Source organism: Sciurus vulgaris (assembly GCF_902686455.1).
Source record: "Sciurus vulgaris genome assembly, chromosome: 3".
Lineage (NCBI taxonomy): Eukaryota > Metazoa > Chordata > Mammalia > Rodentia > Sciuridae > Sciurus > Sciurus vulgaris.
The window spans coordinates 88,821,606-88,847,242 of record NC_136463.1 but is presented as its reverse complement, the minus strand read 5'-3'; the positions used below and the strand labels follow the sequence as shown (position 1 = coordinate 88,847,242).

Genomic DNA, 25,637 nt, shown 5'->3' with positions numbered 1-25,637 from the left:
CATGTCTCAGATTTGCCCTTCCCATGAATGCATTTACACATTTTCATTTACTCATTCATTCGTTCAACAAATATTTGCTGAATTCTTGTACACCTAGGTACTATGTTAGATGCTGGGAATAAAGATGAAAATTCCTGTCCATCTTGCAGCATAATGTGGAGACAGACACATGAGCAAAGAATTCCACAGGACTGGGAGCAACTCTCTAACAGAATGTGAAGTGGGAACAGAAAAAGTCACTTGTTAGGTGGCCCAGTCAAGGTCGTGTGGCATTTATATGCTGAGGCTAAAAGGATGAGTACTAGTTTATCAGTGATTTAGAAATAAGAGAAGTCTTCAAAAATCCTGCAAAAAACACAGGAAGTAGGATGTGTCTTAGGAAAGGATGGCCAGAGTGTGGGGTGAGGGTTGAACTGAGAGTTATCAAGATACAACGCAGATCAAGAAGACAGGGCTTTTGTATGAAGGTCTTTTTACTATCTCCTCCTTTCCCGGGTGTTGTGGTTTAGATATGAGGTGTCCCCCAAAAGCTCATTTGTGAGACAATACAAGAACATTCACAGGTGAAATGACTGGGTTATGAGAGCCTTAAGTCAATCAGTGAATTAATCCCCTGATGGAGATGAACTGAGGGTAGGTAGGGTGTGGCTTGGGGAGGGGGTCATTGGGGGCATGCCTTTGGGGTATATATTTTGTATCTGGTGAGTTTAGTCTCTCTCTGCTTCCTGATCATCATGTGAGCTTCAAAAAGTTGACTAAACCAGGATGAGTAGCACTGGTTAGGGAGACGGCAAAACTCTGGAGGACTTTAGTATAGCTATTCTAATAGCACTTAGGGTACTTTACAGAAGGGGAAAAGATACACTGAAAGTTTGAGGAAATTGCTTCAAGGTGTTGAAAATACCTTTCTGTTGAAAGCAAGGCATAAAATCAAACCCTAATATAATTAGTTAGAAGGGGATTGATATAGCATTTGAAAACTGGATTTTTAGATAAACTGGGGAAAACTGAAGTTCCTACCAGAACTACATTTTGTGTTGTATTGATCTTAGTAACTTTTGGAGGAAGAGTAGCAGGAGTGGTAGTGTCTATGACCATTATTGATAGGATTCCAAAACCAAGGGGCATGAGGAAAGGGTGAGTTTTGATACACTGAAGTATGACTGGAAGAAGCCATGAAGGGTGCATTGGAGGTTTCAGGGAAGACAGCAGAGTTTGGGCTTGGCTGCACATGGTGTTTCTGGATGTCTTGATGGCATGGTAAAGAAGAAAGACCTTGATCTTGGAACCGGGACAGACCTGGGTTTGCATTCTATGCCAGTACCCTCACATCTCTGTGACTCAGTTCCTTCAGCAATAAAATGTGCATCACCATAATGCCTCCATAATGGAATAAAGATGAAATGGAATATTGAGGAAAAGAGTCTTGTGTTACTATGTGCTATATAGAAGTGAATTCATATTTTTTTCTGAGTTATCTACATTAGATTTAATGTTAGTTCATTTTATATAGATTTTCTTGGAATATTGTCTGCCTTCCTGTTCAGAATAATCTGTTTGTTAAAACTGTGAGATATTTCTTGAAGCCCCAGTGGTCTCATACATATTGCCAGGTGAGCAGGCTGAAGTCTGTAAGACCATGAGTCCAGTGATGGGGAGATGGAAAAAGCAGGCTCAACTGTGCTATTTGGAGTCACTCCACATGTTGATGCTGGGCCGAAATCCCTAAGCATGGTCCAATGGGATGCTCACTGAAATATATGGTTAACATGAGGAAGAGATTGGATTATAAATCCTTGGAAGTAAGCCTTCTGAGATAATATCTGATGCAAGAACCTCAAGGGAAACTAAATTCTTTAATCGATGGAAAGCCTGCCTTACAAAAGCTTTTAAACATTTAAACACCATCCTATAAATCAAGTTAGAAATATCCCACCAAGGAATAAAGGAGCTCTTGCCATGTAAAATATTAATTTGTCTTTTCAAGACAGAGCAAACACTTCATTTAGAAGGACATTCTTAGGAGGTGGTGGAGAAAGCAAACAACACGGAATAAACTCATTGTGTTGACCTTGGACACCCACTTACTTGTCTCATACTGAGGCCCCTTTAATGACAAAACGTTGTCCCAGGATATTTAATTTGAAGTGGTTCTCATGCCTTTGATTACATATTTCCTGGCAATTGTTCCCAACTATTTATTAGTAATTTATTTGAAATTGAATAGTAAACTTCTGTTTAAAATTTAACATAAATGCTTCTGGAATTGCAAAGGGATGTTTGGAGTAACACTGGATTTTAAAATATAGTTAGTCTGCAAAAACAAATATTAGTAATCACAAAAGGGCAAACATCTACCACATGGCCATTTTTTCATTTGCATTATAATCATTCATCTGGAGTAACTCTGAAACTAGCCTGGAAGACTATCAGAAAGGAAACTATATGATTAGCAAAGTTAAAACCTGATTTGCATCTAAAAAATGTAGCATATGCTCATTTATGTGCAAATGTAATGGAAAAAGGCTGTAGGTAAAGTGGCTAAAGCCTAAACAAAATAAACACTTAATTTTCTTTTATTGTACCCTGTGACTATTAATATATTGGAACCAAGTAAGAAACATTAAGCCAAGCAGGGGAGCTATAAATGTTCCTAGACTATGCACCACTGTTGATATTAGCAAATAATCGCTCCAGAGTTCACATAAAATGCAGATGGAAGTACAAAGAAGATATTCGGTGAAGTCAGCAGTGGCAGTGAACTGTTCACAGGTGAAACCAATAACTAGAGGGCCGGCTCAGCAGGGGAGGGTCTGTGGAAGATATCAAGAAAAGGGCTTTTGTAAATCATTGCATTTTGACATGTCTCTACCTATTGACACATGCATGTTCTACACTTGTGGGGTTCCTCTTGGTCTTCATTCCAGCTCATAACATTGTTTGAGAATTTGCAGAACTCTGCTATTGATCATCATTATAACTCACTGAGTTGGTAAGATGGTTATTGTTCTCTCCATTTTACAGATGAAGAAATCAGAGCTCTGGGTACACACAATAGATAAGACTCAGGAGTGAATTATGCTAGGTTTATGATTGCAATTCTCTCTCTTTTTTTTTTTTTTTTTTTTGATGATCTCTAGAATCATTTTAATGATTGTCACATAAAGTGATATTTGGGACCAGAAATCAATAATGTTTTCTGGTTAATGCATAAAATAATCATTTACTAAATTTAAATGCATTGCAAAGCTTGCACAAAATCAAGGAATCTGTAGAGGCTAGAAATTAACAAGAAGACTCTAGGGGTAAAGTGGCACTATGAAACACGATGGTCTCTGCCAATCCATCAAATCTCCACTCTGACAGCTTCATGGTGTATGTCACCAACAGATAGAGTCCATGAGTGACTCAAGGTGAGACCCAGAAGGGCTGCAATCTCAGAGTAGTAAAAATTGGAGTTAGGTGCACTGTACAGAAGAAACCAACACAGAAATTTGCCAATGACATTCAACCAGATGTAAGCAAATACTTTTGGTAAAAAAATGTTAAGAACTGGTAGGCAGAAACAAATACATTTCACATTTGAAAGAATTCAGCTTCAACATAGGCCTCAAACATGCCCACAAATCTTTTCTTATAGGACATAAACCACACATTCTCATAGAATAAGAACATAAACTCACAATCAAAAAATCACAAATCACAAGGGAAAACATACCACAGTAAATGAAAAATAAAGAAATAATAGAGTCAAATAAGCGATTTTACATTTTTTTATATTGGAAACATTGGGATTATATATATACATGTTTTATGTCATGGTTGAGATGGCTAGATATCTATAAAATTAATTTTCACCTATTTCACATAGTAGAATTATAGGATATATGACTGTCTAGCTTGATTCCATTTTCCAGTTCCCTTTGCAATTAGATGAGGTCACGTAATTAGGTTCTCACAAATGAAATTGAATGGAAGTGATGTCACTGCCTCTGTTGGCCCTTCACATTTGGTTGGAGCCCAGATATTCACCAACCTGACTTTAACTATATACATGTTGACAATGTCCTAAGGGATGGGGAATCAAAGGCTTGGTTAGGACATGGTACTCTAAATGGACATAGAAGAGAGATCTGCCCCAATAATCTGGACTACGTGCATTTAGACAAGGTGAGAGAGATATATAAACCTCTTACTTCATTAATTATTTGCATTGAATTGTTAAAGCTCTAGTTTTATGCTAATATGCTGTTAGAAAATAAAGAGATACTTAAAAAAAAGGCAAAACCCACTAAACCGTATTTTTTAAAAGGCCAAATAAACCTGAAGAAAGAATCAACTAGAACTTTGAGAAAAAAAAAAAAATTCAGTTCAACTTACAAAACCCATAAAACAGAAGGAAAAATAGTGAATGGAAAAAGTTACCGTATCTCTATCTGGAGAAGGTAAATGATGATTTTATTTGGAAGTCTTTCCCCTAAATATGCATAGCATAGATTGCAAAGGACCTGGCAATCATTCATTCTTCTACCTCTTTCCTTCCATTCACCCCATTCTATATTGGCCATTGTGAAATTTAGTGTTTGGTGTTACTTGTTCATAAAGAACATCATTTAGATTTCCCATGAGCCAAAGAGTAGTTACTTAATCCCTGTCTCTTAAAACCCAATTTAGAAAAATTTTTTCTTCGTATCATCACAAAAAGGTAGCTTTGTTGATCTCTAAAAAACCCACAAAAAATGTTCTTTGTTTAATATTAGTGAAAATTATATGACATTAGTTTCATTTTGAAATTTTATTGTGCATGAAACACTACTGATTTATATAAGGAGATATTCGAAGTACAAACATGTCTATAAAAGAGGATTTCCCCCTTAATAAATATCTTGTTTTTCCCAAGATTAAATTTATTGGCTAGTATTATTTTGTTGAGTGCTATTTGTGTTGGTTAAAGGAAAAAGGTAAAATTGTTTTGACAATTGCAGTAAAAAATATTAAATGATTTCTCTGTCATGGTTTATTGTAAGGCCTTACATGCATCTGTTCATGTTAAGTTTATTCCAAGTAAAGGAGCGACAGTGATTCTACTCCTAAAAAGTGTAATTAAATTTTAATTTCATTGTAAGTTTGTAATATTAAGTATATTGAAAGATATTTGAACTCCTTTGATACTTGGTAGCAATATAGATATTTATAGCAAAACCAGTGTTAGAATAATATATTGCTCAAAAAGGTAATATGCATAAAATTAAATTTACTGGCCTTCCTTTTAAGATTTATTCTGCCATTAATTCCAAAATCAGGTAGCTCTAAGCAGTCCTCAAGCAATACAATAATTCATTAATGGGTGTAGTTCAGCCCTCCATGTGATCAACTCAGTAAGTGAGCAATTTAGAGCTTTTGCTGCATGGCAAAGCATATAACTAGGAATGGAACCATATTGGGTATTGAATGCACGTGAGCTAATTTTCCGTTAGTGTTGAAAGGGTAGAAAAAGGAAAATGTAGAGAACTGTTTTCTCCATCCACTAGGGACAGAGTACAATTTATAATCATAAAACTAAGCATTCAGTAAAAGTACTAGTTTTATTTCTGCAAATTGGTAAAGGATAAATATAAACTTATATGAATTTTCTTTACTCCTTTTCCATGAAGTTGTTGTTTTGTTTTCCTTGTACTTATATTTTAAATGATCAAGGAGATATAACACTGAACTTGATTTTTAAGTAGGAGTACTTTCCTTTCTATGTGGACCTATACACATTAGAGTGATATTCAGGAAAATGCTTCCTAATGAGTATAAGCATCATATTCTTGAGCAGATGTTGGACAGCTGTTATGTGTTTGTTGACTTGTCCATTCCTTGTGTGATGGTGTTGAACACAGTTTTCATGATTCAGCTAGAAAGCCATCTATAATGACTAGTATACCTCTGCAGATCTTCAGGAGGTCCACAGAACCCAAGTCATTCTAGTTTTTGAGGATTCCCATATATTGAAGAATGTAGAAACACCAAATGTTTTGAAAGCCATGATGGAGCATATGTATATGTGGACCTCACAAGGCGAGATGACTCAGGTCTTTCTTGTCAATCATAGGAGGCCATTTTAAGGATTTTCTAATTTAATGTTTATGCAGAGATGAAATTCACTGTTAGCCAGCCAGTAATTGAATTTCCAAATACAACTGGACAACATCGATGAACTAACCATTTTAAAAGGTTATGCCTGTGTTTCCAAAATCCTGAAACTCCTTATCAGCCGCTCTTCGGCCTCATGCCACCGTCCTTCTCCTGCCAGTTCTTCTATATCTAGAAAAACTCCACAAATTTTCTGAAGGTATATATAACAATAACAGTAAAAGGATTACATTTTCCTTTTTGGGAGCTTATTTTTCCTCTGTAATTGTGTTATAAAAAGTGACACTCTGAAGCTCAATCACATTGTGGGCTTATGGGGTAAGAATAGGAAATAATCCACATTCCACTTCATACCTGACATGTTTTTGTTGGGTGACCACAAGGATGTAAACTCTTCAAGTTTTCAGCGGCTCTATACATCTGAAGCATCTAGGTGTCCCTTGTATAAAAGGTTGCTTACACTTGATGCTTAGGATCTGGTCTTTTAAAATTTGGATGGGAGGAGAGATGGAAGCTTTAATGAGAAGAAGAGACAATGCTTCATTGTTGAAGAATTTCATCTTCTAATATGCTCCATGATTTAATACCAGCTCCCTCTTCCCATCCCTGACAACTAGTAGATTTCACTAACCCAATCAATGTGATCCTAGCTTGTCCACTTTCACTACTTAGTCCAATTACAGTGTCAATTTGCAACTCAGTATCATTTCTCTGTAACTGTGTTGGTATAGTTTTAAGTGAAATAAGGGACTTGGTTGATGTTCAGGGAACTCAGACTTTTATGGTAGCCACCAGTCATGGTTGCAGCTGGTGGCCAGCTCATAACAGATATACTGGTGGCATTGTTAGGAGAACTCACATCAAGGGTAAAATTATAAGAAATGATGGGAAAAAAGGGGGATGCAAAATTCACACACTAATTTGAAACAAGGAACAAGGGACAAAATCTACACAGTCTTTGTCCAAGCAGAATGTCAGAAAATATAACGGTATTAGCATTTTCTGTGTATACCGTGATTGTCTTCACATAGGAAAAAAATTGGATTGATATCTCAGTCCTAATTTAAAAAAACAACAACAACAACAAAAAAACAACTATGGGGGCCTTTGAGGATAGAGGGAGTTTTACATTTTTTTTTTTCAAATTACACCAATGAATGCTATTGAGTTGCTTTATCTTTTCCCCACTTGGCAACACGTGAGTATTATTTTGATCTGTATTATTGATTGTTCTGAAGGAAATAGTTTCTCATAAGATTACTATTCCTTCTATCTAAAATAATTACTTTAAATTGGTATCTGCCTGTCTTTAATAATTTATACTTGCCCTTGGGCCAGCTGTAGACTATTTAGAAAGCATCCTATGTTGAATTATGCAGACTTAAGGATGCATGCCATTTTGCCTTGGATGTGGTATAAGGTGTCTCTGTGGACATCTTTCCCTGCACATCATAGTGGGAAATAATTCTCAGCAGATGGACTTGATATCTAACCAAGACAAGGAATGACCCTTTTAGGTCATATTTTAGCTTTGGCTTTACAGACTGTAGAAGCCATTAGCTTAAAAATGTTGATAAATTCAGTTACAAAATGGAAAGATAATTACTGATTAATGAAGTATACAGATCATTGAAATCTTAGCCTAGATTAAGCCATCAGAAACTATTTAATCCAATTTTTCCTGGTACCAGACAGGACCACAGGGAATGATTTTATCCAATGGAATCTTTCTCCTTCTCACATATCTCCCAGGGAAGTCAAGTCCCCTTTTTGTATGAAATATGAGCCATCCTGGTCCTGACTGAGCTCTACTCTTACCTTGGGCCCTTTGCTGCCAGTGCTAACATTAGAGATTAAACTCAGAGAGGTAGGTAGTAGTTAATGAAAGACACTGATTGGAAGGACAGGGATTGAAATGGCAAAGATCTGATTCACTAGTGACACATCCATTTGTCCTAACTATTTTTGTAAACATCTGGGTGACGTGTTAGAATTAATAGTGATTAAATTTGTAAGTTTGATACCTGCATGGGCTGGTAAATTTCACTCCCCTTTTGGTTACAACATCTAGGAAATATATACTTCTATTAAAAAAGGACCCAGTTATTTAAAAATCGTATCTGTTTTATGTGACCTAATCTCAGTAATGGTAAAACTATTTAGGACAAATGTATTTCTGATTTGGGGTCAGCAACCTGCTTCAATCACTTAATAAATAAGAAGGCTATTGCATCAATTAGGAATTGTGTGCACCTGAAAGTTGAGAGACCTACAATATCATAATTATACAGGGAAGGATTTGCCTTTCTCCTGTGTTTGTGAGTTCCAGATGAAGGTGATCCAGAGCCAATATTTTGACCTGTGGATATCATCAGGAAACTATACTCTTTTTTTTTTTTTGCTTCTTTTCCACCATTCTTATATGCCTTCCCCTCTTCCAGTCACTTCAAAAATACTTCAGATCACATTATGAGCTGACAGGAAGTCTACACTGGAAGAAGAGGGAGAAGAGAGGGCAAAAATGGCAACCTGCATCTCAGATGCCTTCAGAGAGATTTCTCAGAAAACCCGACAATGGCAGTGCCTTGCACTTGCTCCTCAGTCGCTACTCCTTGGCACGGAGGCCTGGGACATATTTTCTTCCAGCTGAAATATATTGTTACTCTTGCCATAATTGGAGTTTTGCTAGTGAAGAATAAAAGAATAATGAAAACTTAGCTGCAAACTCAATCTCTGCCAGTAGTTAAACAACTTGAATTTTTACTTTTAGTAAGTTATCACCTGGGATCACCAAGTGCTGATATCCTTTTTCATGAAACAATAAATATACAGAAAATCAAACAAGATATTGAACATACCCATCACTTGGTAAATACAGAATCTGGGTGCTTATTCATTTTGGTTTTGTTTGATTTTGTAAATTTCAGCTTCTCAGCTTCTGGGGTTGAAAAAAGAAGTTATGGTGTGGTTTTGTCTTGACTGATTTTATGGTGAATTTATTTACATCTAACCATGGCTGATGTGAGAACTGCTTGCAAACTCAACTTGGCAGCTGTTGTCAGGGTTTTCAAGCATGAAAAGAGGTGTAAATTCTGATTTTCTGTAGGAACAAATAATCAACTTTGCTTCTCAAGCACAGGAACTTTTTCAGAGAGAATCCTTTATTGATCTTATTCAATTTGTCTTCTTTTTTTGTATTTATTTGGTAATGGTGGTAGAAGTGGTGGGAAGAGTATTTGGATATGAGGAGTCTTAGCTTCTGATCACAATTTGAATAAACAGAAAATTTTATGGGAAAAAAGGAGAAACAGGTTTAAACATGACCAAGTGTAGACAGATCAGCATGCAGACCACTCTGCATATGATTGTTCCACTGAGCAGAGCATTCTGAGCAATGCATGTGATATATGGGGCCCAGAGGCAGAAGTATGGATGGTAAATTTAGAGTAATAATAGAGACATTGGAAAATCTGTTCCATGAAAATCACAGAAGTCACTTGTCTAGAGTAAGGCCTAGAAGGAGGGAAAGACATAATTTTAGTATTCATAAAAGCATTTTGAGCAATTGACCTTGGATTTATGAAGGGATGAAATGGGCATAAACTGCATTGATGTTTATCATTTTAGACCTTAGAGAAAATAACCATCAGAGACTTCAGAGATTTATAATCATGCCAAAAAAATTGTGAGGCCTTTACTTTTGACCATTTTCTATAAAGAATCTCCTGGGGCTTTTTGTTTTTTGATTGGTATTATTCTTTGGTATTACTTGAGACAAATCCAGGATGGAGGAAAATTTTGTAGTTACAAAAGGGAAAAAAAATATGCTTCATCCAGGATTTTAACAAAGAGTCTGACACACATCATTATGAACTATTTTATTTGCAAACTGAGGCATAGAGTAGGGTTAATTTAATACCCAAAAAAGGAAGTATGGGGGTAGAAAAGGATAGTAGAGGTGAACAGACATTATTCCTCATGTACATATATGACTGTATGACCGATGTGATCCTGCAATATGTATAATCAGAAAAATGTGAAAATTATACTCCATTTATGTATCATTTATCAAAATGCATAAATACATCTACTGTCATGTATAACTTATTAGAAAAAAATTTAAAAATTAAAATAAAAATGTCTCTTATCAAATAAACTATTGTCTTATTTCTGAGGGTGCATTAGTGCAGGGATTCTTGGGTTGTTTTCATGGCCTTGGTTGCTCTTCTATTGTTTTCAGGTACAGGTAGCTCCAGGCCAAAGCAGTTCAGTGGATGCAAATATCATCTTCCTATCAGTCTTATTTCTCAGAAGAAAATACATTTACATCTTTCTCTGAACTCTATTATGAAGTGACCCTTTAGAAAATTACTGTTGGCCTTTCTATCAGTTCCAAGTGTGAACTTTATTTGGCACGTATAATCTAATGAAATCTGCTGTGTTCAAAAACCATTTCCACCCAAATTGAAAATGATACACTCGTGTTGAGTAAATCATGATATCTGTTTGCTTAATTCAGATACTTTGGATAAAAGTATGTGGCCATCTGCCCAGATGCTTTGTCTATGTGTAATATCCCTATCGTCTCCATTTTGTTTGATTATCAGAATTAAAAATATCTTCAGTTGTGTAAAACAAATGTCTTTATAACTTTAGTAATATACTTTGACCATTTAGAAAGAAGTTGGAGGAAAAAAAAATCCTGCAAGTATGTGGTTCTACACAACCTGTTTATCCAGACAGCCTTGAAATGTTGAGGCCATCTGTAGAATGGTGGAAGTGTTTATACTTAACTGGACTTCAGTGATATGATAGGTATGACTGTTTTGAAAATTTCCACCATGTCAAAAGCACTTCGGTTTTTACAGAAGCTGAAATCTAAAATGCTGAACAACTCCAACTTCATTCATGGGTAGAGAAGGGCTTAAGTATATAAGTGTGTTGTTTGATCTACAACACTGATACTGAATGTTGACACAATGAATATTTAATAAACATTTCATAATTTGATGGAAATATTAATGTGATGTCCTCTCAGAAGAACTGAAAGCGCTGGGAAAGTTTTCCAAGTATTTCTCCATTTTCTGAAGTCCTGCCCCTTATGTCATAACTCAGGTAATGAATATAATATTGATCAATATCTTCAGTATGTTGAGGTATATTTCAATATCACACACTTATTTGGAAGTCAGAGATGTTTCATATATGGTATCACATTCAAAGTAGCTAGTTCCATTTAAATTATACTATCAAGTGTATATCTATCTGCTAAAAGCCAAATTGTACTTTGTTCAATGTTATGTAATGAAGAGGGATTAGTACATTATAAGTTTAGTTTCTTAGTTTTTGTCAGAAGTACCTAGCTTATTCCTTCCCAGTCATATAGTAAAAATAACCATGTGAGTGCCCTTTATTGATCAGTGACTACAAACTGACATAAAAAACAACTTAACAGATAGCCATTGCTGTTTCTTATATAATTATTAAAATTAAATTAGAATACAAAATGAGTTATAAAATGCAAGGGACGAGTTTGACAATAATTTGGGAGAGGAAGGGACTACAAAACCACTGTTTCTTTCTGTATCACCTCCTTATTTCAACTTAAGTTTTTGCAACATACCAGAGAAGTCCAAAGGAAAAAAACTCATCCAACATCATGTCCTTCCTTCTTTCCATTTGTTGGAGATTTTCAGGGTATATAATCGTCCATTTCCCTGTTTCACAAACACTAGTTTATCAGAGGTTTTCCAATGAAATTATAAAATTTGAATAGATATTATTTTTACTGGCTACACTGAATTCCAGAGAAGTGAATATCAAATCTTATTTTGCCAACTTACCAACTGAATTTTTCTTTCTTTCCATTTTTTCTTTTTGCTATCATAAATGAAAATGAACATCTTTGTTCACTTTGTTAATAAGTATGTGTCTACATCTGTTAATAATGTCTCAGGAATTTTTATAAAGTGAGTTTTTGGTCAGTGCTGTTCAGAATATTAATGTAGGGTAAGATTTTCATCTATTGAGATTATTGTAGTTTTATTTATTGGTGGATTAAGGAGATGGAGAATTGCAGGGTTTCTGTTATCCTGTTGGTTCTATATATTATTCCAAAACGGATAGATGATAAATTTATTTTTGATAATTCTTGTTTTTAGGATTTTCTAATTATCATAATTTTTAACTGAAGTGAGCTGATGACTTGTAGAATCCTCATGCATTGTTTAATCCAACTAACTGCTGTTCTTTAATACTATGTGATAAAAATATGAATATATTTTTTACTTATTATTGATGACTTAATTGGAGAAATTAGATCCCTCTCACTTTGTAATATACATTCACTTATTCAACAAGAACTATTTATGTACTAGGAACAGGAGGGAAGAAATGGAGAGAAATTTCTTCAAGTTGCTCACTATCTAGTAATTATAAAACATATATTACCTGTGGTATACTGAAAAGCAGCAACTTCTAACACCAGGGGATCAGAAGAACATACCACCCTTGTCTTCTAAAGGTGGAGCTGGGGGCTGGGACTGCAATACAGAGGGTGTGTAAGATCCAGCACTGCTTTAAGTATCTTTTCTGTGATTGAGTAGTCTAACTCCTGAAGTTCCATCTGCTCTGAATGGATTGACAGATTGATTTCACGCTGCTTCCTCTGATGGCCTTTCTTTATGTCAACTCTTACATGTTCAAAATTATTAAACAGGAGTCATTTGGCAGGTAGTATCCAGGCAAGGAACACCTGCCCCCTCCTCCTCCTACTTCCGGACTATGTGCCACTTAGATGCATGATTATGATGATGTTGATTGATTAATGGGGTTTGGTGACAATTTCTCCATTCCATGTTATCAGTCATAAGGTCTAAATTTCTAGAACATGGACTATTCTCCTTGATGGATTTCCTTCTTAGGTACACTACTGTTTTTACTTAGGGCTTTCTTCTGATCACATGCAGTTTGCAAACCACTGGTTTCTTTCGCAAGTGAGGAGGCTCTCCCTGTAGGCTGCATTTCATGCTTCAGTTCTTCAAGTGGTCCCTTGATCTCTGGAACAGGGGTACCCTTCAGTGTGCTCATTGTACATGCATGTGTGGAAAGCAGTTCTCTCAAGGAGGGGCAACTGCATTGGACATGGTGTTTTTTTTGAGTCCACACGTTATTATTTTGGGCTGGTTGGTGGTTTTCTTCTCCATCTCAGAGAATTGAATTATTAATGTGGTGGAGTGAGCTGGATAGCTATTTCAGGGTACTCATTTGCTAGATTACCTGTCCGAAAGAATGCTAAATGGAATCCTTTCTTTTCTATAAACTTTCTCCTCATCTAAATTTGCTTGCACAGTGTATATAGACACATCATTGCTCAATATGCATAATTGTGCATTAGGGAAGACTACATGCTACTTCTTTTAGAAGGGAAATGTTTTAAAATTCTTGTTACTCCTTTGGGTTGAGGAGATTTGTCCTCAGTGATACTATTAGTCAAGTGTCCAGTGGCAAGTCCATGCAAGTGATTTATCCAGAAGTCAAGGATCATAACTGATTTTGAGGCCAGCGTCTTTGTGGCTGAGAGGGGTTACCTGGCATCAATCATACCAAGGATGAAAGACATTGGATTGATACTGATTTGGTCACTCTCTCTCGGACCCTGATATGGAAAGGGAAGTTTTCTTTCAAAGTTACACCAAAATAGTGTGTTCTTAGTTAGTGGATATGTTAGCCTTGGTGGCAAAGAAAACACAAGTTACATGCCTCTGTGTGATTGTTACGTGACTTTGTGTGGCATTCCAGGGAAAGGATCTGATAGACAACAGGCAAGGTATACAACTAACTAAGTTTTCCAAGAAAATGACATGACTTTCACTGTTGCAAATCATTCTTGAAAAGAACCACTCATGTGCTGCTTGGCTGTAAACTTTCTGATTACCTGCATGTGAACAGGTTCTGACCCATTTTATTAAAATTTTGGCCTATCAATTCTTTGCAATGTGAAAGATGTGAATGCAAAAAAAAAAAAAAAAAAAAAAAAAAAGAAGGGGGAGATGGTGGGCAGCTAAGAAATGTTTCTTAGTGGTTTGCTTTGTATTAGTGAGGGCTGCTGATAAAAAAAAAAATTCAGATCTATGACTGTGAGATCAGAGTAAAGGATGACATCTTAAGGAATACTTAAGTATTCCTGATCAGGCTTACTGATTGCACTATTTCCTCTTTAGAGGGTGTACTTTATGATATTGACAATCTACTAAGGAGCAATATTTGAATTATAGATCATTCTATGATAGAGCTTTCAGTTAAAAAATTAAGCACTAGGAACAGCACAAAAGATCCATCAAGAGGGAAAGAAGAAAATATACTATGGAGCATATTCTTTTTTATTGCTTTTCTTAGTTATACATAACATTAGTATTTATTTTGATATAATTATAAAAGCGTGGAATATAATTTGTTCTAATTCAGTTCCCTAGTACTTCCCAAATTCCTTCCCTCCTCCCTCCCCCCATTCCTTTCCTCTACTCTACTGATCCTTTTGCTATTTCCTTATAGTATTTGTTGTTGTTGTTGTGTGTTGTTGTTAATTAGTGTCTTGTGGATGTACGGGAGAGTGCGATTCGCTGAGGTCTAGTCCTATATGTACATAGGAAAGTTGGGTCAGATTCATTCCACTGTCTTTCCCTATCCCACTCCTCCCCTCCCTTCATTTCCCTTCATCTACTCCACTAATCTTTATTCTCTCCAGTAAGTGGAGAGATTCATTTTAAAATTTGCCTTAGTGAAAAATCCCATTAAAAGATGTAACCTCACTTCATTTTTTTCTCTCCATTTACATATTACGACATGTTCTTTAAAGTACTACAGTAGCTGCTAATGCCACTTAGAAGGATTAACTATTCCAAATTGGTCCAAACTGAATTACTTTCTTTTCAGTCTCAGCTCTTCCAAGTCCATTGCTGGAGGTTATGTAGGTGCATTTGGTGTGGTGTGCACCAACTCTGGGCTTGGGTGGATTTGGGCTCTTTATGTAAATGGACAAGTATAATTCCTACCATCATTAAGGTTATAATCTCATTGGAAGTGAAAGAATACCTTCAAGAAATATTGTAAATGTGACAATGAGAATATTATTAGTGCCAGTCTGTCCTCCCTTAAATAAATGACTGTGCTGTGGGGCAGCAGGGAGAGATGTAGCTGGATTGAGGAGACTGATGTGCCCATAAGGAGTGGGCAGGTAGGGGGAACACCTGGAACACAGTGCGGTTCATTTGCCTACAGCTGCCTGAACAAGTTACCACAATTGGGCGGCTTTCACAAACAAATTCATTCACTTCTGGAGGCTTGATGCCTATAATCACTGCATTCATTGCATTGCCACCCCACACCCGACCCCGTGAGGTCTCTGGGGAAGCATCCTTTGCCCCTTGGGCTTCTGGCAGTTGCAGGCTTTTCTTGACCCTGGCAGCATCACTTCAGTCTCTGCTTCTGTGATCCTGGCTGTCTTCCTCCGAATTGTGACTGTGTGGAACATTCTCCATCTCCTTTACGGTCACCCAGTCCCAGCTTAGAGCCCAGCCGAGCCCAGCGTAGCCTCATCCAAACAAGGCTACATTCACAAAGACCCTCTTTCTAAGTAAGGTCACATTCACCGTTTCTGGATGGACTTGGATTTGGGGGGAATGGTCTTTAAATCAACACCCAAAGATTGAGCAATAACATAATAAACTTTTCTCTGTCTTGTGTTTTGGCAAAATCCTCTTTAAAAAATTTTTAATTTATTTTTTAATTTTAGCATGTGGAAACTCCTGCAAGAATTCTCACTTACCCTTGGGCAAAACATGGGTAAATCTGGTCTGAAATTTAGCATGGTGTGAATTAGATCTTGGCAGAATTATCAAACCAAACGGGAGATTGGTGTCAACCAGAAGAAGGTTTTTTGTCCCTTTTTAGTACCTTGAGGTTGTTCAAGTTTTTGGTCAGTGGTATGAATGAAGATAATAGAAGTTATGTGTATCTTACTGGAGGATCATGTGTGGTTGAGTTTTAAAAATTTCAGCCAAGCAAGATGTTTAATACATTTTTAAAGTATTTAAATATATGTGAAGTCTGACATGGTTATAAAATAAAGCATACAGTTGCGTCATCAGAGGCTATCAGCTTAGTGACAATAGGTATTTAAATAATCAACAGTAATCTCAGTATGAATGGCTCCTCAAAAGTAATATTACCAGAGGCTGCGTTAATGGAACAAGGAAAGTCACGATGTTCCTCGACACTGAACTGGTCCAATTATACTGAAAATAAGTGCGTTCAAGACAGGATTTCCAAATATTAAAAGGAGCTTGATGGACACATTGGAATGTATTCAGAAGCTAATGAATGGGATAGAAAAATGACTCAGTATGACGTTACTTGAGGGATGGAAGATGGAATCTGGAATGTTAGTCTGAAGAACAGATGGGTATGCTTGACTGAACAAATAAACTTTATTTATTTTTTAAATCTTTAAAGATGGTTTGAGTGTGTGTTTATTTAGAAGGGTTCAGTTTAGCTTATATTGCCTCAGGAGGCCAAATTTGGGGCAATCACTATTTCTGTGAGGTCTCTTGTTGATACCTTACATTGAGACTGCTCAATGTGGATCCATGGTCCACCTGGAAGATGACAAGTCCCTGGGGACTCTAGGTGCTCAAGCATAGAGGCACAGACATTTAGTGTTGTCAGCTTCTAACGACTGATGAAATTGTGCTATGTGGCTTCTGAGTTTTATAATTTCTTTTGTAAGAAAGTGTATAAAACTGTGAGATTTGGATGAGGCATACTAATGTTGATTACCTACTTTAGCCTCCCTTTATTGGTTCATTGTTCTTATCAATATGGAGCATAAGAAAGAAAAGGTGGTGAAATTGAGATGCTGCAGTCTAGGATCGCAGCCCTGTGAAATCACTTTGGGTAGGACTGTAGGTCTTATCAGTGAAGCATTTTGAAAGTTGGAGAGTCATATTATTCAAAGTAATTGCTGTGTCTTAGGGAAAATCCTCTATATTTCTTTGTTCAAAATATTCTCAACATAGAAGGGACCCAAGAGTCCAACTATTTCAAATTTCAGAAATAATCTGGTTCAATATTTTTATCTTATGAAAAACCCATATTCCTTGTCAGTTATAAAGTGCTATTCACATATTTATATTTCCTATAACTCTAATATGTTTTACAATCGCTTACTTTTCTGATCCAGTCCTGGGATCAAACTCAGTACCTAATGCATGACAGCCAAAGGCTCTACCACTGAGCTACAACCTCAGATTCCCTTGAAATATTCTAAGCATCAAATATATTACTTCCAATAACTTTTGCCTAAGGGTGCAAGAGCTCTGAACCTTCATGCCAAAGTTGAATGAAAAAGGAACAAAAGTAGAGTGGAAATTCAATTTCTAATATAAATGAGAGTTAATAGAATTTTAGGAAATGTTCATTCATTTTATTCATCCATTTCACCAAAGACTTATAGAGTGGCCAATCTGCCACTCTATAGGCAACAGGAATGTAAAGTGATCTAAAATTACTATTGCACTTGCACTCAATCTAGTATGAGAGAAATTATTTTTATGCAACATGTTAAGTGTTTCTTGGGGAGGAATACACAGAGTAATGGAGATACCAGAGAGCATCATATTCACAATGGGAAGAAAGGTCAATGAGTAGCTCATATTTTTGTTTATTTGTACATGGTGCCTACTTGTCTCTGGACAAATAGAATAGAATCTTGTCTATGTTATTTTATTGAATGGAAAATGATACTGCAGAGATTCAGAAGCATGTCACTACAAGGCTCAGATACTGTGGTAGTCAGCTTTTCAATGCTGTGACCAAAATACCCAATAAGAGCAACCTAGAGGGGGAAAATGTTATTTTGGCTCACAGTTTCAGAGATTCAGTTATTGGTGGACTCATCCATTGCCCTGGGCCTGATGTGAGGCAGAACATAATGGCAGAAGGGGGTGGTGAAGAAACACTGCGCCAGGACATGGTGGTCAGGAAAGAGAGAGAGAGAGTGGGTGGTCAGGAGGAGCCAGAAGCAAGATATAATCCCCAAAGGCACACCTCCAGTGATCTACATCCTCCAACCAATAGTTACTGTCCCCTATAGTACTTCTTTTAAATTATTAATCCTTTAAATGGAATAATCCACTAATTAGGTTATAACTCTCAGTATCTAATAATTCCACCACTGAAAATTCCTACATTAGCAGAAATTTTGGGGGAACACCTTATATACAATCATAAGAGCTACCTAAACTCAAGTTCCTTGTTTATCAATAGACTTTCTTAAGAGGAAAAAATACTTTAAGAAAAATCTCCCGGGACATATGTTCCTAGGCAAAGTTCAATTTGCAGCCTTTGGAGAAATCTTGAAGGAAACCTAATTCAAGTACTTACATGTGCTACTTGTGTTTTAGATTTAACAAGTCTTTCCTCTTGACTGCTCAGGATAAACAATTGGATTACTTGACATGACTGTACAGAGTGAATTAGTTCAATTTGGGCTTTCTCTTCTTCCCAAGTCAATAAAAGGCATGAACTTCCCCATGTCGGAATGGTTCAAAGTGTTTCCAGAGGCTTATAAATTGTGCCTTTGCTATATTTTTTCTTTTCTTTTCTAGAACAAATATTATACCTCTTATTGGCAAAAATCTGAAGGATTAAGGAGAAAATAAGTCCAACAGGAGAATAATACTTTCATTTCAGAAATTAATTAAAATACTTTGGGTGAAATCAAATAGTATAAATTTTAAATATACAAATTTAAGAAACAGCTCTGTCAACCCTTCTCTATTTTGTTATGCTGCTGTATCTGTTGCTGCATATCAGCCTGTTTATAATGTGCCTAACAGGCATGTTTGCTTTAGTGTGATGAGTGTTCTCAGCAGTAAGCTAAGAGCTATAGAAGCTAAATGGCCCACTGATGTGGACAGTCATTGGAAGTAGTGTATACGGAACCCAGTCTCAGTCAGCTATACCTAGACTTGTCTGTTTGTTACATGCTTTCCATCATTATGACAAAATAACTGAGATAATCAATTTATAAGAAGAAAGGTTTTGTATCACAGTTTGCAGATTTCAGTTCATGGTTGGTTGGTCCATCATTCTTGGGCCTGTGGTGACACCGATTATCCTGGTAGGAATGTGTATGACAGAGGAAGATGCTCCACTCAAGGTGCATGGGAAGCAATGGAGAGAGAGGAGGGACCACAGTCCCTTAGCCCTGTCTTGGGTACACCCCCCAATCACCTAACATTCTTCAAATAGTTTCCCACCTCTTAATAGTTCCACCCACCTCTCTGTTTCTTGGGCTAGGGTCCAATCCTTGAACACAATGGCCTTTGTGGGACAATTCACATCCAAACTGTGGCAACTGGCTGCTCTTTAGAGCACTAAGGTTAGCTCCAGAGAGAGGTGCAATATGATTCACTGCCTTTAAATTCCCTCCATTAAAAAAAATTGATATATACTTTAAAAAACAAAGGTATTTAACAAATTAAATGTGATTTTATTATTCATATAAGAAGACATTTTTACTAAAAATATGAGTACAGAACCTTGTCACTTATCTCTGAATTCTACACATGGCTCAGTGAAATATGCAGAAGATTTCCCTCAAATATTGAACCTCCCTATGGCTAACCCCTAATTGTGTGTCTGGAGGTGAGATAGAGTCGATGGCAGGTGGAGATGGAGTTTGGAGTTGTAGTGTGAGTCCTCTCCATTGCTGCTCCCTGCCGTGAATCCATGGATTTAACCCACACCCCTGGTGAGTTTCCCACTGTCATGTAGAATCACCAGCTCAGCTTTCCCAGTGGTCCTTGCTTGGCAGGCTCCTAGTCTTTCCCACCTTCCTCATGTCATGTTATGAGAGTTGCTTTAAAATCTACCCAGATGTCTTCCGTGGTTGACTGCATGCTTTTGGTTTCCTCCTCTTTCTCACCCATTAAATATGGATATTTCTGAGCTGTGTTCACAGTCTTGTCTCTCACCTGGGCTTCCTTTTCCCTCATTTCTCATCTCCTCTCCTGGCTCTCACTTGCTCAGCTCATCCCCTACACAAGTCCAGCTATCACCTCCACACAGATGCCTTCTAAGCAGGTCCCTGTGTCTCTGGCTGCTCATCTATGCTTCAACCTTGAGTTCAACCTTATTAGGTATCTTTTTGTGGTAGTTTCAGCATATTCAGACCAGATTCACAGCATAGTGTGGTTGTGACATGCCTAGCCCAGCCTACCTTCTGTGTCTCCCTGACTTAGTAGCTAGGTGACCATAGACAGGTTGTTTAAATTTCCTTTCTTCAGTACCCTCATCTTTAAAACAGGTGAGATACTCCATAGCTCAGGCAGGCATAGTGAGAATAAAATGGGTTATTACACAGAAAGGGCCTAGAGGTACCTGGTATAGAGAAATATGCAAGTATCTGTTAACCATTTTTGTTTGTATTTTGTTTCCAGGCTCCTATAAGCCTCTCTTCATTAAAATAATTTATATTTATGACATCAGTCCATCTTCTAGTTGCCCACAGTTGAAATGTAGGACTCCCATTCTTCTCTTATCTTCAACCTTCTATAAATTGATGAGCTTTTAGGTTTTCTAATTATTGTGATTCTCGTATCTTTTGTCTTCTTCCAGCTTTCCATAGATCACTGAAGTAATTCTTCCTTGGACCACTGGGAGGATTTCCTAGTTTCTCCTGTGATTATTCTCACTTCCTTTCTGTGCCAGTCTGTGTTGCTTTAAGACAAGGCTAATTCCCCTGAAACACAAGTTCATCACAGCATCTGTTTGAGACACCACCACTCTGCCACAAATACTTATACCATGGCTCCCAGTTGACACTGAAGGATGTCTGAATCCCTCAGCCCAGTCATGAGATTCTGTACAACCCATCTTTTTGACTTATTGCTCATTTGTTGTTGTTATTTTCTCCAGAGTCTTCAGATTGAAGCAAGCTGTTCATATGAAATTCCCTGATACTATTTAGCTTTCCTCCACCTCTGTACTTTCTGCTCACCTGTCCCTTCTTTCTCTCCCTACACTATCCCTTCTTTACTCTCTCAGTACTGCCCAAAATCCAGTGCTTCCCTGTGGACCAACTGGAACAACCCCATGAGACCTTCTCCACTCACTCACCAGTAAAATGTCACTGTTCCTGAGAAGAGCCAAGCAGTACTTTGTATCTGCCCTCCTTGAGGACATTTACTTCCTGCAATCTGAGGGTTGTACAGTGAGAAGGATTTAAAGTTTGAAGTCAAAGGATCTGGTATTTTAATCCAAAGCCTGCCAAAGTGACCTTCTATTTTCTCATTTATAAAATGTTGACAATGAAAATAACTGTCATAAGATTTTTATGAGAGTTAAATACATAGGAAACGTGTTTTAAAACAAATGCTTCTTTAAAGCCTAGTTCTGTTTAAAGATTAGTTGCTTTGAATTTGATTCTTAACATCTTTATATCTTCCACAATACCTTATATAATGTTGGCTTTTCAAAATTGTCATTGACTGAGTATTTGTGAATTTGTAGACCTGTAAATGTCAACTGACAAAGCCTTCTTACCAGGAGTGCCTCCTTGCCAGACTCATCTCTCATATAAATTGAGGACCGCCTTGATGTGGGGACTGTGAAACATAGAGGAAGTTAAAATATCTAATACTTCTGCAGCTTGCTGTCTTGTGTAAGGAGATTGGCCTTTAATGAATTATTTCCTTTGCCAAGTAAATCACTCAATCCCTAGAAAATGTTTAGTTTCCTCAGGTGAAATTAGCAATGTGACCTATGGGAATGCTTTTTAATCTTCACATGGCATCTATCCTGGCCTCTTGAGATTTTCAAAGGCCAAGAATTAGTTAAAACAGTTGTTCACAGGGAGCATGATCCATAGGGAATCATAATAAGGAAGAGGCGGAAGTGGGCCATAAGGGTGCACCTGGAGAACTGATGAATTAGAGCCGGACCAAGGCTGTGCCTGGCCCTGGGTTCAGAGGTGCCGGCAATGGCAATCTAACTCAAGGAGAGGTCTTACTCCTGTTCTGTTTGAGTCAATAAAGTGGAAAAGCACAGATCAGAGTGCAAAGAAGGCAGGCACAGCACCCTGGCAAATCTCCACAGATAACACCCACAGAGAGGCCTCTGGGAACCTCCTGATCTTAGATTGGAGTCTCACATTCCTTATCTCACTTGATCCCTTTAACACCCTTCTGGGATAAAGAGGACAGGGTTCATTATCCTCTTGCTGTCTAAGAAAGAGAGGGAGGGATGATCAAAGTCTCAGCTTCCCTCTCCTAGACTATGAGGTGTTTCAAGCAATGCCAGGGATGTGTGCATCTTGAAAGAAAATGAAACAAACAAACCAAAAACCTCTTTCATTTTTGTCTTGCAAAATGTGGGGGCCCTATATTAGTGCTTAAACTGCCTGAAAATGCTGTGGGTCTTCCTCTAAATTGTAGTACCAAAACTTAAGGACATCAGTCTTTCCTTCTTTCCTATTTTCTTTCCTCATCTGAATGATGGAACAAACCATTAGGCAGACAGCTACCAACTTTATTTAAAAGGTTTAGATAGGCCAATCATGAGAATGGGAACATTCTAGAGCATGAAGTAGACTGAAAAAAGATCCAGTTATTTAAAAAGTATTATTTATGTAACTAATGTGAATTGGAGTATCACAAAATCCTGCATTCGCTAAGTTTTTATTGTGCATTCATTAATAATCTTTTGTGCAATTAAGAGCAGCCAGTTGACCTGGACATGGGTATGAAACTGTCTAAAACATATCAATGACTAAGCCTGCCAGAATCTTCAATTCTGGGTTCAAAAGTCACTAGAAAAGATCAGATTGCCAGGAGAATGCAAATAGACTCAACAGTTCCCTCAGCTCATTCTTTCCTCCCCTCCCTCCTCCAGCAGAGAAAACAGCTCTGACAGGAAAAAGAAAAAACAGGTTTGAAGTGGAAGCAGTAGGCTTGGGGTGAGCTGGGACTACCACTGATGGAAGCTGCTTTAAGTTTGGAACTCACAGGCAGAGTCTACCTCTCTAGGGTGTATGTGTATCCTGGCAAGGACTCCAGCAGCCTCAGGTCACATGCAAGGTGATCCATGCCATGAGAGGACTACAGTCACCCCAGAGGTCTCAGAAAGCTCCAGGAAGCAGAGTCCAGAAGTCAGCCAGAGGGGGACAGAGGATAAGGGAGCAGGGCCAGCTCCAGGGAGGGGCACTACAGTGAAGCTGGAAGGTCTGGATGGGTTGAAACTGCAGCTGAAACTCAGGGCATTGCCAAGGCCAGATCATTGGCATGGGAGTTTGTGGGATCTTGCAGAGCAGCCAGGGGCAATCACTTGAGGAGCAAGTTGTTTGCTTTCACTGACATGCAGACAAAAAAGAAAACTATTTAGAGCAAGGGCTAGCATTGAGCCAAGAGAGAGGAGGACCAGGCAGGGGAAGTCTCTTCCCAGGTTCTCCTGTCAGAGCTTGTGAGGTTCACAATGGCTCCGGCCAGGTAAGGCTGGGCCAGAGCTAGAGAGAACATTTTAATGCTGTGACAGTCCTGTCAATATGAATCCTTGAGGAAATTGGCTTGACAAAACCCTAGACTGACTCACTTACAGTTCTTTTTTGTTTTGTTTGCAATTAGGAAAAACCAAATCTTGGTGAATATTTTTTGGTACTTTGAGCCATACGTGTTACTCAAAAGTTAACACCTGGAAGAAACCTCAAGTGGCTTTTATCACCATTTGAAATGAGTACTCTGAAATTTACAGGCAGTAGACAGGAAGGAATGATCTGGGGCAAGCCTTTCTGGTGGCCTCTTTTTCCCAGGTAGGCTGACCTTCAGACCCCAGAGAGGTCTTTTTGGGCCCCATGTGAGGCTCCTACCTCAAGTATCATTTGTGCTACCTTCCTGGGAATTGGGTCCTTTAGCAATGGTTTGTCTCCATCTTAGATGGGCCCAAGTCTTCTCTTTAGATAATTCTACAAATTCTTCCTGAGCATGCAGCATATGCCTACCACTTATATGCAGCTTCAACTGAGGTAGTGACTTGTGTTTTTCTTGAGTAGATTAGGACAGAGAGAAAGATATAGAAGAGCTAGAAAGGAGAGAAAGAGGGGATGGAAAGGGATTGTAGGAGGGGGAAGGAGGGAGGTGGGGGAAAGAACACATTGTCCCTGTTATTTCTGCACCACAAAAGCCCCAACAAGCCCAGGTGCATCTGTAACCAGTCCAGTCATAAGACTAGCAGAGACCCAGCAGCACCAAAAAGCAGACAGATCCGTTTTTACCTGTTTTGTGTTTCATATGGACTTTCCCCTAATTTATGTTTAAAAGCACCATTTAAACATTGAGATGCCCATTTGTCTCTGTTTGCTTTTCTGGATGTGATGCAGCTGTCTGGTCTTCACCTCTTTATTCTCAGCTGGGTTACTCCCTAGCCCATCTTAATAAGGGGAACGGCTCACCCCTTGTCCTTTGTTTGGATGGGGACAATGCTTCTACCATGCCACTCAATGTTCTGCAAAGTCTGGGAAGAATTCTACCAAGAGGAGATGTCCTCCAGCCCCGACTCCCAGGGGAGCAGCCCTTGCTTTTCTCTCCTCACTCATACTTTCTCCCTTCTGTGTGCAGAGCTCTGTGGTGGAACACCAGGCCATAAAATGAGGTGTCAGATTTGGTCAGTCTCCTGAAGATATTTATAAAGAGGGACAGAGAGTCAAGACAGAGACTCAGGGAATGGAAGTGAGGATTTGGGTCCAGATAGCATTAGTGTAGAGCAGAGATTTTCAACCTGGACACACTTTGCTGTGAGGCTGCCCTGGGCTTTGTAAGAGGTTTAGCAGCACAGATGGCCTCTGCCCCCTACACACCAATAGCACCTTCCCATTGTAACAACTGCATATGTCTCTGGGCATTGCCAAGTGCCCCCAGGGAAGCAAAATCTTCCTCAGTTGAGAACAACTAGTGCAGGCATTGCGTGCATTAGAGGGGAGCTGTCAGGCAGCTTGCAACTGTCAGAGGGAAGGCGAGGCCTCATCAATGACCCCTAGTGGGGTGCTTTTCCTAGGTGCTGCGGAATGAGGGAAGTTTTCTGTGGAAAGGGCTGTCTTTGTCATAAGCCCCTCGTATTCATATCACACTACCTGGACTCATTAATTCAGCCCTTTTGCAACTCTTTTTTATTTCCTCCCTGCCTCCCTTCCTTCCTTCCTATCTTGATTTGGGTGCCTAACTCCTTCTCTCCCACTGAACAGAGCTCAGGTGTGAGACAATACCTGCCCTTTCAGAATGTCAGAATAGCATCCTTTGTGTCTACCTGGGAAGACAGGTTTCACTTGACATCTACCTGATGTTCCTGCCAGGATCTGCAGGTTACCCTCTGGCAATTTGCCTTCCTCCATACTCGACATCGGTTTTCTTGTGGAACAGCATCCTGTCCGTGTCTTGTGGTGAGTCTTT

At 38.2% G+C, this 25,637-nt stretch overlaps 1 protein-coding gene and 1 long non-coding RNA gene across 7 annotated transcripts in view; one reads left to right on the top strand and one right to left on the bottom strand.

Moving 5' to 3' along the window:
• LOC306658578 overlaps positions 1-4,648 on the bottom strand; it is a 50,357-nt gene extending 45,709 nt beyond the window's left edge. Inside the window, exon 1 of the long non-coding RNA XR_013763089.1 lies at positions 2,089-4,648. This is a non-coding gene — a long non-coding RNA (uncharacterized lncRNA). The remainder of the gene's footprint in view (positions 1-2,088) is intronic.
• NCKAP5 (NCK associated protein 5) overlaps positions 1-25,637 on the top strand; it is a 1,127,143-nt gene that overhangs the window by 221,045 nt on the left and 880,461 nt on the right. The gene's annotated exons all lie outside the window — the stretch shown is intronic.